Consider the following 18,582-nt stretch of genomic DNA (forward strand, 5'->3'; position numbering starts at 1 on the left):
CCTCAACACCGTTGGAAGGGAGGAGAACCAATTAAGGCGGGGGGTGGGGTGGAACGAGCAGCTGTCTACCCTTAGCAGGAGGGCTCCTGATTACATACCTCTCCTGCTGCTGCTGCTGCTGGCTGTCCAGCAGCAGACTGAAGGTGGCTGCTGCTGTGCACAGGTATATAAAGGCTCAGAGCCTATTATGACACGCGCAGCCAGCGTTCCATTGCCACATTCCATCTACTGCAGGCAGGATACCTGGCTGGCTGAATGTCGCTGAGAAGCTCACAGAGACCGCCATAAGCAACAGTTTAACAGAATGACACAGACTAATCAACCAAACTTTTTGGGTTGGGTTCTCTTTTATAGTCTGCAGGCATTAAATGAAAGAAGTCAGTGTTCCAGCAGAGGGAGACAACGTTTCAGAAAAGGCATTGTAGCAAACCAAAAAAGAAATTTTAAGCGCAGCAGAGTAACCAGCGCACATACCTGTTAGCTCAGGTGAGTTTAAAAGGCTGCTGTTGATAACAAGGGCATTTGCTAAATAGATGGTGTGTGTGCAACAATATACTGAAAGGTCAATTATATTGTGCAGCTTATCTCACCACCTGTAGTTATTTAGGTGAAAGCTCCAAAATGCTTGCCTAATATGTCTGTTTATCCAAAAGGAAGTAAAAAGGGAGAGCTAGAAAGATAGCATTGCATCACATTACATGGCAATGCAATGCACAGTTGCTGAAGTTGAACCAAAATGAGCTTGTAATCTGGCTTCTGCAACTTTGAACATGAAAAATCCAATGAGGAGAAGAAAAGCAAAGCCAAAGAGTCCATCCCAAAATCCGACAAACAAGCAAAATGAACAAAAAACATTGAATTCAATTCTTTCTGATTTTAGAAACTGCATTAAAGAAGGGGTGCACCGGTCCTGGAGATACTGCAATACCAGGTCAATGCGTGGAGTGGACAGAGCAAGCTCTTTTTCCATCTCCCTGTTTTAAAAATCCATTTAATATATGGTCCCCAGATAGGGGACGTATCAGATATTAAACTGATAAGAACAGATACTACACTTGATCTTAGCCAAAAGGCCGAGAAGCGATAACCAGAATTGGTTTCAAACTACGGAGCCACCCAAGGATCCTGAAAAGTCCATTTGTGGCTAAGTGCCAGAATTGGCGCATCCTATGAATGCGCCATTTCTGGGGCGGCTGACGGCTGGTGTTTCTAGCCTGGGAGGGGGCCAATATTCATGGCTCCCTTCCTGGGCTATTAATATCAGCCCCCAGCTGTCTGCCTAGCCTTTGCTAGCTATTAAATTAGGGGGGACCCCACGTCATTTTTTTTGGGGGGTCCCCCATTTTAATAGCTAGTAAAGGCTATGTATTCAGCTGGGGGCTGATATTAGTAGCCTGGGAAGCTCCGTGGGTATTACCCCCTTCCCAGGCTTCAAACATCTGCCCCAGCCGTCTGCTTAACCTCCGCTAGAGCCTAAAATTAAGGGGAACCCCACGCCAATTTTTTTAATAATAAATCCTTTATTTTAATACTAAATGACAAGTACAGTAACCAACACTATCACTGTACTTCATATATATGTGACTGACATGTTTCTATCTATCTAATCTATGTGTGATGCTCTATCTTTCTGTTCTAAATTGTCGGGTACCGCTGCTGAATTGCCGGCCGGCTTTTTTAAAGAGACAGTGCATGAAAACACTATTATTTTTTTAAATAAATCCTTTACACTAAATGACAAGTACAGTAAGCAACACTATCACTGTACTTATTATATATGTGACTGACATGTTTCTATCTATCTAATCTATGTGTGAAGCTCTATTCTTTCTGTTCTAAATTGTCGGGTACAGATGCTGAATTGCCGGCTGGCTTTTTTAAAGAGACGGTGCATGAAAACACTAATATTTTTTTTAATAAATCCTTTACACTAAATGACAAGTGCAGTAACCAACACTGTCACTGTGTTTCTTATATGTGTGACTGACATGTTTCTATCTATCTAATCTATGTGTGATGCTCTATTCCTTCTTGTCTAAATTGTCGGGTACCGGTGTATGTCGCTGCTGAATTTGCCGGCCGGCTTTTTTAAAGAGAGTGTCTTCTGAGCAGTTTGTCAGCTTTTGGACACCTTTGCAGGTGTTTTCTATGTGTTTCTATGTGTTTTTGTTTGCCTGCCATTGGTTTTAACGGTGTTCGACGGTGTTCTAAGGTGTTCGACGAACAGTTCGACGAACAGTTCCTCGAACATCCCGGTGTTCGACGAACCGAACCGAACCCGAACACTACGGGGGTGGCTCAACACTAGTGGTGATATCTGAGATGGAGGCTGAACATGAGGAGGAGGAGGAGGAGGAGGAGGATGCGCAGGAGCTGTACACTGTGGGGGCAACTCTGACTGACATAGGGCCCGCAATCCTCGGTGTGGGGAGGATGTGTTCCGTCCCAAGGTCCGACTAGGTCCCGGCTTCCACTATGTTTACCCAGTGTGCCGTCAGAGAGATGTACCGTCCCTGGCCACAAGCACTTGTCCACGTGTCCGTTGTCAGGTGGACTCTCCCAGTAACTGCATTGTTGAGGGCACGGCAGATGCTTTGGGACACGTGCTTGTGTAGTGCGGGGATGGCACACCGGGCAAAATAGTGTCGGCAGGGGACCGAGTACCGAGGGACGGCCACCGCCATAAGATTGCGGAAGGATTCCGTCTCCACCAGCCTAAAAGGCAGCATTTCCAATGCAAGCAGTCGTGAAATGTGCGAATTTAGGACTGTGGCCTGTGGGGCATTAGCTGCGAATTTCCGCTTTCGTTCAAAGGTCTGGGATATGGACAATTGAACGCTGCGGTGGGACGTGGACGTGGACGTTGATGCTGTTTCTTGAGAAACTGCCATAACAAGTGAAGACTAGTGTTGAGCCACCCCCGTAGTGTTCGAGTTCGGTTCGGTTCGTCGAACACCCGTGTGTTCGCCAAACTGTTCGTCGAACTGTTCGTCGAACACCTTCGAACACCGTTAAAACCAATGGCAGGCAAACAAAAACACATAGAAACACATAGAAAACACCTTCAAAGGTGTCCAAAAGCTGACAAACTGCTCAGAAGACATAACTAACACATGGAAAAATGACAAGTACATATAGTCATGCGAAAATAAAAGAGGTGGAGGAGTAAAAGGAGGGGGAGACACAGATATAGGCATGTCATGCCCTTCTAAAATCCAAAAAGTGAGAAGCCGACACGGCCAGTCCGTTCCTGCCCGTGCCACCTCCGTGTCGACGGGTTTGTGCCAGAGCCGCGGTGGACCCTGACGGCCAGCCCCCCTCTCCTAATACTGGTGCCTGTCCGCTGGTGGGTCGAGCCCCCCGCGGTGGGGGGGAAGTAACATCTGCAGAGGAAAGACCATCTTCCAGCCAAACTAACATGTCGACTTCTTTTCGTGGACAATGTGATACGATCCCTTTGTTACGGACACGCCCATCGCTACAAATTCCAGATGAGGCACAAAAACAGCAGGTGCTTCAGCGGATATCAAGTGCTCCTTCAAGTGGGCTCTCCTCCACCTCAACTTCAACATCACAAATACTCCAGTCCTCAGAGGTGTCACCCCAATCGCACTTGCTTCCTCACAGCTCCCAAGTCTCCAGCTGCCCGTCTGAGTATGGGGTAACACAGATGGTTGAGTCTGCACAGCTGTTTACTCATACTATAGCCTGGGAAACGGAGGTCTGCTCCAGAGCTTCTGTTAATCCAGACGAGGAAATGATCTGCACTGATGCCCAGAATCTTTATAAGTCGGATCCAGGACCAGATGAAGAAGGTTCTGAGCATAATGTAGACCCTCGTTCCCAAACTGTAACTCCTGTTGGTGGAGACAATGATGAAGACGATGATGAGACTCAAATACCTGATTGGAGCGACAACTTGATTTTTCGGTCAGGGCAGGAAGAGGTTGGCTTTGAGGACGACGGGTGTGATAACACACAGGGTGATGATGACAAGGTTGGAGATCCCACTTACTGTCAACCCACAGTCAGCCAGTCGATGAGGTCACCCTTGCCTTTGCCTGGCCTTTGGGATGTCGCGGTGGTCGGCTCCCTGGCCCGTACCCTGGGGTCACTCTTTAAAAGGGTGGATAATTGTTAATTTTATAAGAGTTTGTGACACCACCTGTGGTATCTGGTGAGAAGCACCAGCGCTGCAGCAGTCCACTGAGGCCCGTGATAAGGCAGCTCGATGGTATAGCTCCCCACAGGTGGAGCTAGGTCTCAGGGCAGCGTATGCAGGGGGAATGCAGGACAGGCGAGACCCAGCTGGGTCAGAGCAAGAACGGAAACGGACACGGTAGTCACTTCAGTACCTTTTACTGGAGGAAATTCAGGCACATCCTGGAGCACTGTAGGGTGAAGGGTGCATATCAGGATCCTCCCCAATGAGCGGGTGTAGGGCCTCCTGTTTCTTGCCTCTGCGCAGTAAGTTTCTGACCTGCCTGGAGCTAGGCCTAACTTTGTCTCTGTCCTGCGCTGGCTGACCTTGTGGTAGGGCCTTCTCTTGAAGTTCACGCTCCCAGTATGCGGGGCCTAAGCGTCTCCTGGCTCTGTTACGTATCAGCACCTTAGCGATCCTGGGACTTGTAGTTCTCCAGGGATTCCGGTTATGCCTTACTGGGTCATAGAGATCCCGGTAAGCTCGGATCCGGTGTCCGGTAAATGCTTCGGGGTGAGCTGGTTAAGCTCCTCTGCCCCTTATGTACTAACTCGCCACTCGCCTTCGGCCTACTCGGGCCCTCAATAGGCTATTCACACTAACGGCAGCTTGCCGCGCTTCACCGATCTTATGACGCCGGCACACCTTAAGCTCTATCTGGGCTCCCTGAATCTAGCTAGCAGGAGCCTCGTGCTCCACTGCTGAACTATTAACTGAGTTCTCTAGACTAGACTGAGCTCCACTGCAGACTGACCTCTCTTAGGCTTCTCTACTGCAGGAACTCTTCAGAGGAACTGAACTGCCTAGCTCCACCTTCCCTATTTATATCCCTAACGGGCTCCCTCTGCTGGTCTGAGGTGGAAGGTGGAGATGTGTGAATGTTTATGGGGGCCTCTTGTGGAGGATTCCATCAATACACTCTTCTAGGATCTGTGATACCAAGCGCAGCGGGGCGTCACAGATGCTATTGACGACGAGGTTAGGTTGCGCCTTCCTGGACAGAGACGGAGTACTGGAAGCACGTCAACAACTGCATCCTCAACCACAACTCCGCCTCTGACCACAAGTCGTAGTGGCTCTTCAGGTCGCATGGGCTCTAAGCCTTGCATAGCCTGGGCATTTATTCAGATCGATAAGGATGACCCAACTCGTGTTATCTGTAATATTTGTCACCAAAAGCTAAGTAGAGGCCAAAAAATCCATAGTTTGAGTACTTCATGCATGTACCGTCACATGGATATGAAGCATAAGTTGCAGTGGGAAGCTCACTGTGCTACAATGCGGCCTAGCAGGCTGGGCCAACCACCGTCTGCCCCGTCTTGTGCATCCGCGGCCTCTTCATCCTCTGTGACTGGGGGGACAGCAGTCACACATGTTTTTGGACGCAGACCTGCCACCTCTTTACCTGCAACAGCCAGTGTGATTGGCAGGTCGTCAGTTCATTGGGAAGTGGAAACACCTGCTGGTGTTGAGAGCTCTCTGACATCGAGAGCACCACCTTTGGATCAAGGCAACCTAACATGTCCGCCTGCATCTTCCTCACAGACCGGCAGTTTGCCAGGGACACCCTACTCAACCCCGTCAAAGCACAACAGCCAGCCCTCGGTCCCTCAGATGTGGACAAGTAAAAGACCATTTCCTCCTAGCCATGAGAAAGCTAAGAGGTTGAATTTCACCATCTGCAAGCTGTTGGCTACAGAAATGCTGCCTTTCCGCCTGGAGGACACAGTGGATTTTTGAGACCTTATGTCCGTCGCAGTGCCCCAGTACCAGATGCCCAGTCGGCACTACTTCTCAAAGAAAGGTGTGCCTGCGCTCCACCAGCATGTCGCACACAACATCACCGCTTCTTTGAGAAACTCTGTGTGTGACAGGGTGCATTTCACCACAGACACTTGGACGAGTAGGCATGGACAGGGGCGTTACATGTCGCTGACAGGGCACTGGGTAACTATGGTGACAGCAGGACAAGGGGCTGCTGTCCAAGTCTTGCCGTCCCCGCGAGTTGTACGTCAATCCTCTTTATCTAGAAGTTCCTCCACTGCTTCTGCCTCCTCAACCTCCTCTCGGTCCTCCACCTGCACCCAAAGCCTGTCTGGTAATGCCACCTGCTTTCTAACTGCGCACCTCCTTACTATGCTGGCAGCAGGGCTCAACGGCATCAGTGTTTACTTTGAAATGTCTGGGAAATGTGAGTCACACAGCTGAGGACTTGTGGTCAGCTCTGGAGACCAGGGAAGGCCGTGTGCGACAATGCTGCAAACCTGGGTGCGGCCCTTCGCCGGGGCAATGTTACACACGTGCCTTGTATGGCTCACGTGTTGAACCTGGTTGTCCATAAATTTTTAGCCCACTATCCCGGACTAGATGGCCTTCTGCAGAGGGCACGGTCGCTGTGTGCTCACTTCCGCCGTTCGCATCCCACAGCTCAACGACTTACATCTCTACAGAAGTCGTTGGGCCTGCCAGTTCACCGGCTGAAATGCGATGTGCCGACACGGTGGAATTCAACTCTGCACATGTTGCAGCGACTGTGGCAGCACCGACAAGCCCTGGTGCAATAGTTTCTGACGTATAGCCTGGGCCAACGAGATCCAGAGGTGGGGCAAATCACACAGCAGGAGTGGTCTCAGATCAGGGACCTATGAAGTTGACGCGCCCCCTGGGCCGTGGGGTACCCGGAGCCGGGCCGGTAGACGCTGGGGGTTGTAGTCACTGTGGCGGTGACCCGGTCCGTGACCCAGGGCGGTCAATCCAACGGTAATTTGTATATATGGATTTTATAATGTCCGACTACGCCACCTGTGGAGTGCGGCCAAAGGGGCCGCCGCTGCGGAACAGTACTCTGAAGCTGGTGGTTTTGCTGCAATGGTATTATTACTCACCACAGGAAGAGTGTAGCTTCAGGGCAGTGTGGGTGGATGATGGTGGTTGTAGTGCAGGGAGTCAGTAATGAACACAGAGTCCGTGTGATGCAGTCCCAAGATCTTTACTCACAGTTGTTGCAGTCCAGATTACAGGTACCAGAGCTATCTCACCCGTCGTGCTGTGCGTACTCAGTGAGGGGCTCAATCCACCCCCAGATAGCTCCGAAGTACTTAGCAGGACCCCCTTCTGTGTGTCCTTTCTCTGGCCTTCTCCCTGCACCTCACACCCAGTGACACTTCTATCCGGTATCCTCGGGCCTTGGCGGGCGACTTGTGTTCTGTCCCCTGGGTCCTATGTGGCTACCTTCTTAGTGAGACTGGTGTGGACTTTTGCCTGCAGTACATGAAATGCTGCAGCCTCCGGTTTCTAGTTGAGCCTTGCTGTTTCTCCTCTAGTTGAGGGACCGGTTCCCCTTATCTGGCCTGACCCCTCTACCTCCTGGTAGCAGCGGGAGTACAGGTGGCCTTCTGCACGGCCCGTAGCCCTAGGGTCCCTTCGGTTCCTGGAGCCTTCCTGCTCCCACTCCTCTCTTCTCTCCTTCAGTCCTGGGCCTCCCAGGCTAGGCCCGCCTCCGGAGCAGAGCTCATGCCGAGCCTCTGCTCCTGTCACTTTTCCTCCTCTGACTGGCTTGCTCTTTCTAAGATGGCTTCCTATTTATACTCTCCCTGTCATGTGCTCCCCTAAGCTGCTCCCCTAAGCACCCACTACATAGGATCCTCCCACCAGCTAGGGACCTGGGACTGTGCTCTCCCTTAGGAGCAATCTCGCCCTAACCCCACTGCGGGTATGTGTTGGATGCAGGTGTTAGGGTCCCGAGCCATACGCCTTCCTTACCTGAGGGTGAGATACCACACCTCTGGGTGAGATGCAGTAACTCTGTGGTGACTGCACCCTCAGGGGCGCCACACACCTTTCTGCACAGTTTTGAAATGGCGACGAAGATGTTTAGTGCTGACGACGATGCCATTATCAGCATAACTATTCCGGTGATTTACATGCTGGAGCACACATTAAACAGAATTCAGAGTCAGGTGGTCGGACAAGAGGAGGTGGAGGAAGTAGAGGAGGAGTCGTATGCGGAAGGGATAACATCTCCAAGGTCCAGACGGTTGGCAGCACCAAGGAGGCAGGCATGGGAGGGTGGGGGAGAGGGATTAAACAGGGCGCATGGTAGCAGCCAAACTGTTGAGGAAGGTGCAGGAGCCGAGGAAGAAGTGGAGGATGAACTGGCGATGGGCATGGAAGACTCAGATGAGGGAGACCTTGATCACATTTCTGTTGTGCGAGGTTGGGGGGAGAGGGCTGAGGAAAGAAGCATGATTCTTACCTCGCTACCAACACAACAAGGACTTGGTCCTCCTGGATGCGCAAGACACATGAGTGCCTTCTTGCTGCACTACCTGCAACATGACCCTCAGATTGCAGAATTCGAAGTAATCTCGACTACTGGGTTGCCACACTCTTAGATCCCCGGTACAAAAGTAAATTTGCCGAAATAATTCCTGCCATAAAAAGGGATTGACGCATGCAGGAGTATCTGCAGACGCTGTTGCAGAATCTTACATGTGCTTTTCCACAAAACACCAGTGATGCACGAAGTGAATCTCACAGTTCTAACTTGCCAACCGCGGGACTGTCGAGTCTTCATCACTCAAACCGTAACAGTAACACAGTATCTGCTGGTAACAGCAATTTTGTGAAATCGTTTCACCACTTTTTTAGACCATCCTTTGCAAGGCCACAGGAGACAAGAAGTCTGACACATAGTCAATGCCTAGAGAGGATGGTGCAGGAGTATCTCCAAGTGAACATCGAAGCCATGACTGTGTCACTGGACCCTTGCTCATTTTGGTATTCCAATCTGGAAAAATGGCCGGAGCTCGCCACTCACGCCTTGGAGATCTTGTCATGCCCTGCAGCCAGTGTTCTCTCTGAACGTGTGTTCAGCGCTGCTGATGGTGTGCTGACAGATAAGCGCACGCGGCTGTCCACTGAGAATGTAGACAGACTCACGTTCATAAAGATGAACAAATCATGGATTCGCAAGGACTTTTCTAATCCTGTGTTATCCTTGGGAGGCTAAAAGCTTGAGGATTTGGTAATATCACCTCACCAACCGTTTTAAGCAACTGTGGGGCAATTGATGCCACTTAACCCTAGAACGCATGACCATAAAAATCTACACTTTCATATACCTGGGGCCTTTTAGGCCCGTGTGCAAATAACATTGAATAAGTCAAACTCAAATGACAAACAACTATATACATGAAGAATACCTAGAGTTTCAAAATTCTAACTAAAGTAATCTTGCAGAAAATAGAAAACAATTAACAGGGCGGGACTGCGAGGCCCCAGGTATGCGTTCTAGGGTTAAGTGGTGTCTGTGCCACAATTTTGGGAAAAAATGGAAACTCTTTTTGGAGTCCCCTTGCTGTGTCTTACGTGACGTTGGCATCGTCAATTCCAGGTGGGTTGGGTCGCTCCCCCCCCCCTTTTAACTGTAAGAAACTACATACACTATGGCTTGGGGTAACACAGATGATTGAGATGATTGAGTCTGAAGAGCTGTTTACTCAGAAGTCTGCTCCAAATCTTCAGTGTCTGCTAGTCAGCGTAGAATTTTTAACTGCATCTAGCCTAGGCAATACTTTGGGCGTAGTAGCCCAGCTGCGAAGCAAGCTGCACCGCCTGTGTATCTAATAAGAATTTTTAAATGCATCTAGCCTAGGCAGACTGTGGGGACTCCCAACCAAACCCAGACGCTCAGCCCCCCTACCGCCCCCCTTTCCTTGACAATACAATAATGTAACTCTTACAACTGGATGGGTGAGGATCGGTCACAGCTTTATTAACTCTTTATACTCATTCCATTAGAAAGACATTTTATTTCTAAAATAATTCAGCTTGTTGCAGCATGCCCTGGGTCTCCACTCCGGCAACTTGGCCAACAAGTGTAACTCTCCAACATGTCCTTTCTATTTCCAGGCCACGGAGGATCCTGCGTACTCGTATGCAGGACTCTGACCCCCACCCATCACTCTTAACGCTTGTTCCACTCCGTCCTGGAGTCCTGACAGGAATATGTCCAGTCCAATATCCATTAAGTGAACACCGTCGGGCCGTATGAGGCCTGCTTTATCTCCTTCCAGTTGTCGGTGTCGTACCACTACACCGCCTCTGTCTCTTCTAAATTTTGCCATCCGAATATTTATTACCCGCCTTGTCCGTTCGATGGCCGTGATGTCTCGCGCACCTTGCCATACCGCTATCGGCACAATCTCTGACCATACTATAGCTAGTTTTGTGAAAAATTCTCTGAAGCGCTCAGTGTCTAGTTTCATTATTGCCATTAGTTATGCGCTCTTGTGATGACCTAGGTTGTTTCCCCCGGCCTGTATAACTAAGATGACCAGACATCTTGCCTCTCTCCCTACCTTGATTACCTCCATTAGTACCTGTGGCCATAGCAGGCCTCTAATACCTCTCCAGTTGAAACATGTGTTATGAAACTCTAATTTCCTCCCGCCTGGGCGAACTTTCGCCCTTTAATCTGCCCAATATATATACGAGTGGCCTATCACCCACACTGTTGGCTTAGCGTCACCTGTAAAAGAAACAAACCACGTTAGGATAACAAGTCCGGTCTTATGTATCTTGCCAAACACGTGGATCACCATCTCTCTATCCTCTGAACTTCCGTTTCTGACAGTCCTGCTCTTGCTGCTTCTGTGGCCGCGTCTATGCGGAATGAGTGTGTCCCGTAATCTTTGGGGTGGTTCCCTGCCGATGTTATGCATTTATTAAATATAGCTTGGAACTGGTATCTTGATAATGGCGTCCCATCAATGTGTGATAGGAACAAATTACTTTGTGATCTGATGGTTAGATATGGTTTTACTATTGTTACCCGACTCAGTGTACCGCTTGTGGGTTGTAGAAGTACCCAAGTGCCCCTGCCCGCTGGAACCATTTTCGATTTGTGTATGCGTAGACGTATTGCATTATTGCCTATGACTACGTCCTGGTGTAATAAGCCTCCACTGGTGCTAATTTTGGATTGAGGGACTAATTCGCTTATGCATAGCGCCCCGAAGAAGGCGATCACAAATGCAGTAGACATTAGTGTTGCTTCAAATTGTGAGTGTCATGTTAATGGTGTTAGGGATATGATGTGAGAAATCAGTTTTAGTGACACGGGACGGGACGTCTACACTCCTGACTTGGCTGACCCCTTTTCCACCCTTTTATGGATTGTCTGATGATGAATCTTTGTCACATCTCCCCAATTCAGTAGTTGGAAGTGAAATGCTACTCCGGTCAGACACCGCTGCGCTGACGCCCCTGATATGCCCCTCATCATTAGCTGGTGGAGAAATTCTATGGTGACTTGTGATCTGGCTTGTTCACATTGGTCAACCCGTCTGCCTGCTACTAGTCGTGTCCACTCTTCCCATGCCTTACCGTATGCTTGCCACGTCGACGGGGCAACTGACGCTCTGATTAATGGCATCAACTATTCGCCACTAGATCCCATAGGGAAGGTGGGCAACTGTTGTCCCGATGGGTGGGCCTTGTGGAAGAGCTCTGTGAAAATCTGCCAATTGAATTGTTATAAAGCGTTAGCAGCAGCTTTAAACCCCTCAGCATAGTGGCTAGCGCGGACCCATACATTGTGTTTTAGGCACAGGAATGCTAGCCTGGGTAGTAGGCCTAGCACTGGGAGAGACGATGATGCCATCTTATTAATGCAGTGCGCTAAGCTGGTGTTTTTTGTTATGAAGCGTATATTTTTGTAAGCCAGGAGCGCGCCCCATATTTCTATTGCTACCACTATTGGGAAGAAAAATTATTTTCAGGGCTAGATGCAGCGAAAAATTATTTTTAATTGAAAAGCTGGTGGAGCTTGGTATAGATGGCCTAACACAATGAGACCCACACACTGCTAGAAGGCCAAATATTTTTTCAGAGTTAGATGCAGAAAAAAATTATATTCAGTTTGCAACCTGATGGAGGTCAGTATAGATGGATTAATAGAACAAGTCCCACACACTGCTAGAAGGCCAAATATTTTTTCAGAGGTAGGTGCAGACAAAAAATTATTTTGAATTTGCAACCTGATGGAGGTCAGTATAGATGACTAATAGAACAAGTCCCACACACTGCTAGAAGGCCAAATATTTTTTCAGTGCTAGATGCAGAAAAAAATTATATTCAGTTTGCAACCTTATGGAGGTCAGTATAGATGGACTAATAGAACAAGTCCCACACACAGCTAGAAGCCCAAATATTTTTTCAGAGGTAGATGCAGAAAAAAATTATATTCAGTTTGCAACCTGATGGAGGTCTGTATAGATGGATTAATAGAACAAGTCCCACACACAGCTAGAAGCCCAATATTTTTTCAGAGGTAGATGCAGAAAAAAATATATTCAGTTTGCAACCTGATGGAGGTCTGTATAGATGGATTAATAGAGCAAGTCCCACACACAGCTAGAAGCCCAATATTTTTTCAGAGGTAGATGCAGAAAAAAATATATTCAGTTTGCAACCTGATGGAGGTCAGTATAGATGGACTAATAGAACAAGTCCCACATACTGCTAGAAGGCCAAACATTTTTTCAGAGCTAGATGCAGAAAAATATTATATTCAATTTGCAACCTGATGGAGGTCAGTATAGATGGACTGATAGAACAAGTCCCACACACAGCTAGAAGGCCAAATATTTTTTCAGAGGTAGATGCAAAAAAAATTATATTCAGTTTGCAACCTGATGGAGGTCAGTATAGATGGACTAATAGAACAAGTCCCACACACTGCTAGAAGGCCAAACATTTTTTCAGAGCTAGATGCAGAAAAAAATTATATTCAATTTGCAACCTGATGGAGGTCAGTATAGATGGACTAATAGAACAAGTCCCACACACAGCTAGAAGGCCAAATATTTTTTCAGAGGTAGATGCAGAAAAAAATTATATTCAGTTTGCAACCTTATGGAGGTCACTATAGATGGACTAATAGAACAAGTCCCACACACAGCTAGAAGCCCAAATATTTTTTCAGAGGTAGATGCAGAAAAAAATTATATTCAGTTTGCAACCTGATGGAGGTCAGTATAGATGGACTAATAGAACAAGTCCCACACACTGCTAGAAGGCCAAACATTTTTTCAGAGCTAGATGCAGAAAAATATTATATTCAATTTGCAACCTGATGGAGGTCAGTATAGATGGATTAATAGAACAAGTCCCACACACAGCTAGAAGCCCAATATTTTTTCAGAGGTAGATGCAGAAAAAAATATATTCAGTTTGCAACCTGATGGAGGTCTGTATAGATGGATTAATAGAACAAGTCCCACACACAGCTAGAAGCCCAATATTTTTTCAGAGGTAGATGCAGAAAAAAATATATTCAGTTTGCAACCTGATGGAGGTCAGTATGGATGGACTAATAGAGCAAGTCCCAGAACACTGCTAGAAGGCCAAACATTTTTTCAGAGCTAGATGCAGAAAAATATTATATTCAATTTGCAACCTGATGGAGGTCAGTATAGATGGACTAATAGAACAAGTCCCACACACAGCTAGAAGGCCAAATATTTTTTCAGAGGTAGATGCAGAAAAAAATTATATTCAGTTTGCAACCTTATGGAGGTCAGTATAGATGGACTAATAGAACAAGTCCCACACACAGCTAGAAGCCCAAATATTTTTTCAGAGCTAGATGCAGAAAAAAATTATATTCAGTTTGCAACCTGATGGAGGTCAGTATAGATGGACTAATAGAACAAGTCCCACACACAGCTAGAAGGCCAAATATTTTTTCAGAGGTAGATGCAGAAAAAAATTATATTCAGTTTGCAACCTTATGGAGGTCAGTATAGATGGACTAATAGAACAAGTCCCACATACAGCTAGAAGCCCAAATATTTTTTCAGAGGTAGATGCAGAAAAAAATTATATTCAGTTTGCAACCTGATGGAGGTCAGTATAGATGGACTAATAGAACAAGTCCCACACACTGCTAGAAGGCCAAACATTTTTTTCAGAGCTAGATGCAGAAAAAAATTATATTCAGTTTGCAACCTTATGGAGGTCAGTATAGATGGACTAATAGAACAAGTCCCACACACAGCTAGAAGCCCAAATATTTTTTCAGAGGTAGATGCAGAAAAAAATTATATTCAGTTTGCAACCTGATGGAGGTCAGTATACATGGACTAATAGAACAAGTCCCACACACTGCTAGAAGGCCAAACATTTTTTCAGAGCTAGATGCAGAAAAATATTATATTCAATTTGCAACCTGATGGAGGTCAGTATAGATGGACTAATAGAACAAGTCCCACACACAGCTAGAAGGCCAAATATTTTTTCAGAGGTAGATGCAGAAAAAAATTATATTCAGTTTGAAACCTTATGGAGGTCAGTATAGATGGACTAATAGAACAAGTCCCACACACAGCTAGAAGCCCAAATATTTTTTCAGAGGTAGATGCAGAAAAAAATTATATTCAGTTTGCAACCTGATGGAGGTCTGTATAGATGGATTAATAGAACAAGTCCCACACAGAGCTAGAAGCCCAATATTTTTTCAGAGGTAGATGCAGAAAAAAATATATTCAGTTTGCAACCTGATGGAGGTCTGTATAGATGGATTAATAGAACAATTCCCACACACAGCTAGAAGCCCAATATTTTTTCAGAGGTAGATGCAGAAAAAAATATATTCAGTTTGCAACCTGATGGAGGTCTGTATAGATGGATTAATAGAACAAGTCCCACACACAGCTAGAAGCCCAATATTTTTTCAGAGGTAGATGCAGAAAAAAATATATTCAGTTTGCAACCTGATGGAGGTCAGTATAGATGGACTAATACAACAAGTCCCACACACAGCTAGAAGCCCAATATTTTTTCAGAGGTAGATGCAGAAAAAAAGATATTCAGTTTGCAACCTGATGGAGGTCTGTATAGATGGATTAATAGAACAAGTCCCACACACTGCTAGAAGCCGAATATTTTTTCAGAGGTAGATGCAGAAAAATATATATTCAGTTTGCAACCTGATGGAGGTCTGTATAGATGGATTAATAGAACAAGTCCCACACACAGCTAGAAGCCCAATATTTTTTCAGAGGTAGATGCAGAAAAAAATATATTCAGTTTGCAACCTGATGGAGGTCTGTATAGATGGATTAATAGAACAAGTCCCACACACAGCTAGAAGCCCAATATTTTTTCAGAGCTAGATGCAGAAAAAAATTATATTCAATTTGCAACCTGATGGAGGTCAGTATAGATGGACTAATAGAATGATGCTATGCCCAAAAGATTTTACTTCACTAGGTGCAGTAAAAAAATTGGTATTCTATACACAGGTGGTATATCTTGCAACACAGATAGGCTACTCCACTGACTAACACACTCTGCAATAGGCCAAAAAGGATTAGCTTTGCTAGATTCAGCCAAATGCTGTGAAAAAAACTTGCACAGCACTGGCACAGACCTGCCTGGCAAAAACTGATAGGAACTGATGTAACCAAGTCCTGAAAAGGACTCCAATTACAATTAGTCTTTACTCCCACAACCTATCTATTTAAGAGCACAGACCTGCCTGATAAAAGTCGTAGGAAATGCTGTAACCTAGTCCTTAAAAGGACTGCAATCACAACTATTCCCTACTCCCAAGCTATCTGTAGATTTGTGCGAAAATTGGCTTGAAATTAACAAGGTATAGCGCACACAGCAACAGCGGTGCCGTCTAACACGCAGCTGCAGCAGTGAGAAAATGGTGGCGACGGGGAAAATGGCTTGGTCTTATAGGGCAAGGACATGTGACATACACTGCCAATGACACATGCCCTTGCTTGTGTGAAAAAAAGCACTTCGCTCCGTGTGTGCGCTGCTGATAGGCTGACAGATTGCACCTCCCCACTGCAAATGCGGGAAAGAGAAAAAAAATGGAGATCTTCATTGTTCCTGCAGAGATCCATCCCCTGCCCCTCCCCCCACCCCGCTGTACACTCAAACTGCGTATTAACATTAATTTTCATCATTACTGAGCAAAAATCCAGTTATGATTTTGGTGCACGAACAGTTATCGAACATAACCTCGAACAGCCGAATTTTTCTCAAATTGTTCGTGTTCGCCGAACGGCTCGAACACCGCCCAAAACAGCTCGAATTTGAGATTGGTGAACAGTTCGAGTAGAACAACGCTCATCTCTAGTGAAGACTGAGAGGAGGGGGCATCTTTATATGCAGTATGGACAGGGGATTGCCTTGCACACACAACAGGGGGTTCTATTGCACGCACAACAGTGGAAGAAGCAGTGGTGACACCCGCTGACACTGGTCGTGGACCCTGGGTTTCGCCCCACAAAGTCGGGTGCTTTGCTGCCATGTGCCTGATCATGCTGGTGGTGGTCAGGCTGGTAGTTTTGTCACCCCTGCTGATGCTGGCATGGCAGGTGGAACATATGGCCTTTTTGGGGTTATCAGCAGAGTCTTTAAAAAAATTCCAGACTCTGGAAGACCTACCGCTTGTACTGGCAACGTCCCTCGTGTTGGTGTTACGGGGAACGGTTGCCTGCCTTCTGTCTGCGGCCACCACACTGCTTCTTCCTGCCTGTTGGGGTACTCTGCCTCCCTCCCCCTGTGTGCTGCTGGCCTCACTCTGCATGTCCTCCTTCCACGTTGGGTCAGTTACTAGATCATCCACCACCTCCTCATCTTCCACTTGCGCACCACGATCCTCCTCCTCACTTCCTGGCAATTGTGTCTCGTCATCGTCCACCTCTTGTGACAGATTGCCAACGTCGACTTCCTGTGGCCGTGGCTGTTCAAATATTTGGGCATCGCAACATGGGATCTCCTCTTCCACCACTTCAAGCGTATCAGGCGAGGGGCCCAAATATGGAAATGGACCAGTGAACAGCTCTTCAGAGTGTCCAAGTGTGGGATCACTTGCTGTCTGACTACACTCGGCATGGTGGGATGAAGGAGCATCAGGGTGAGGTGGAGTATGCGGTCGAGACTCACGGCTACTAAGAGTTGACCGTGTGGAAGACAGACCGGAGGTGGTGGTGCCCAGGTAACTGGAAGTATTGTCTGCTATCCAATTAATAACCTGTTCACACTGATCAGTTCTCAATACTGGTGTTGTTCTGTGCTTCCCTAGTAATTCGGTCAAGAAGTGGGAGCGAGAAGATGTGGCTGTTGGTTGTGGCACATTTTCACCTTGGCCACGGCCCCGTCCTCTGCTCGAACCATCACCAAAACGTCCACTTCCACGTCCCTTGCCACGCACCTTGCCCATTGTAAATGAAGTAAAATAGCTTACACTTGCACTATCAATGGAAAAAGGGTAATAAAGAGTAGATTAGAACCGTGGAAGAGGAAAACCACAGTTATTGTTTACTGGAGTATACCACACTTTTTTAAATAGAGATATTTGCGGCTCAACAGTGAGCGACACACTCAAACTGCTTTTTTTTAGATACCAAAGGCCCAAAACTGGATAGTACAGCGATTTGACCCGTGGAACTGCGAAACCACACTGGGATGTCGGGCCTACACAAGACTATTTTCAACAGATATATTTTTGTGTCACAACAGTCAGGAGACACTACTGTTTTTCTTTACGGAAAAAACTACCAAAACCTGAATAATAGAGATTTTTTACCGTGGGATGGCAAAACCACAATTATAATTTACTGGTGTATACCAGGCTTTTTAAAATATATATATATTTGCGGCTGAACAGTGAGCGACACACTCAAACTGTTTTTTTTAGATACAAATGGCCCAAAAGTGGATAATACAGAGGTTTGAACCGTGGAACTGCAAAACCACACTTGTATTTCTCGGGCCTACACCAGACTATTTTCAACAGATATATTTGTGTCTGAAAAATCAGGGAGACACTATTATTTTTTTTTTACAGCAAAAAATGCAAAAAGCAGGATAATAGAGATTTTTTACCGTGGAACAGCAAAAGCACACTTCTGTCTCTCTGGCCTACACCAGACTATTTTCAACAGATATATTTGTGTCTGAAAAATCAGGGAGACACTATTATTATTTTTATACAGCAAAAAATGCCAAAAACAGGATAATAGAGATGTTTTACTGTGGAACATCAAAACCACAGTAATAATTTACTGGTGTATACCAGACTTTTTTAAATATATATATTTGCGGCTGAACAGTGAGCGACACACTCAAACTGTTTTTTTTAGATACAAATGGCCCATAGAACTGCAAAACCACACTTCTATTTCTCTGGCCTACACCAGACTATTTTCAACAGATATATTTGTGTCTGAAAAATCAGAGGCACACTTTTTTTTTTTGGGGGGGGGGGACACCAAAAGGTTAATAAGATGGGTATTTGTACATTGTGAAGGAGGGAAAAAAAAAGAGGATTTAGATAAAAAAAAGGATTTTTC

General features: G+C 46.4%; 1 non-coding gene across 1 annotated transcript; it reads right to left on the reverse strand.

Moving 5' to 3' along the window:
- Nucleotides 1–894: 894 nt before the first annotated feature.
- LOC141177346 (U2 spliceosomal RNA) lies at nt 895–1,085 on the reverse strand. Its single transcript, XR_012253949.1, has one exon. It is a non-coding gene; the product is annotated as a U2 spliceosomal RNA (small nuclear RNA).
- Between the last annotated feature and the right edge of the window lie 17,497 nt (nt 1,086–18,582).

Source organism: Phyllobates terribilis, unplaced genomic scaffold (genome assembly GCF_046119375.1).
Source record: "Phyllobates terribilis strain yellow unplaced genomic scaffold, ASM4611937v1 Scaffold_27__1_contigs__length_16484149, whole genome shotgun sequence".
Classification (NCBI taxonomy): Eukaryota; Metazoa; Chordata; class Amphibia; order Anura; family Dendrobatidae; genus Phyllobates; species Phyllobates terribilis.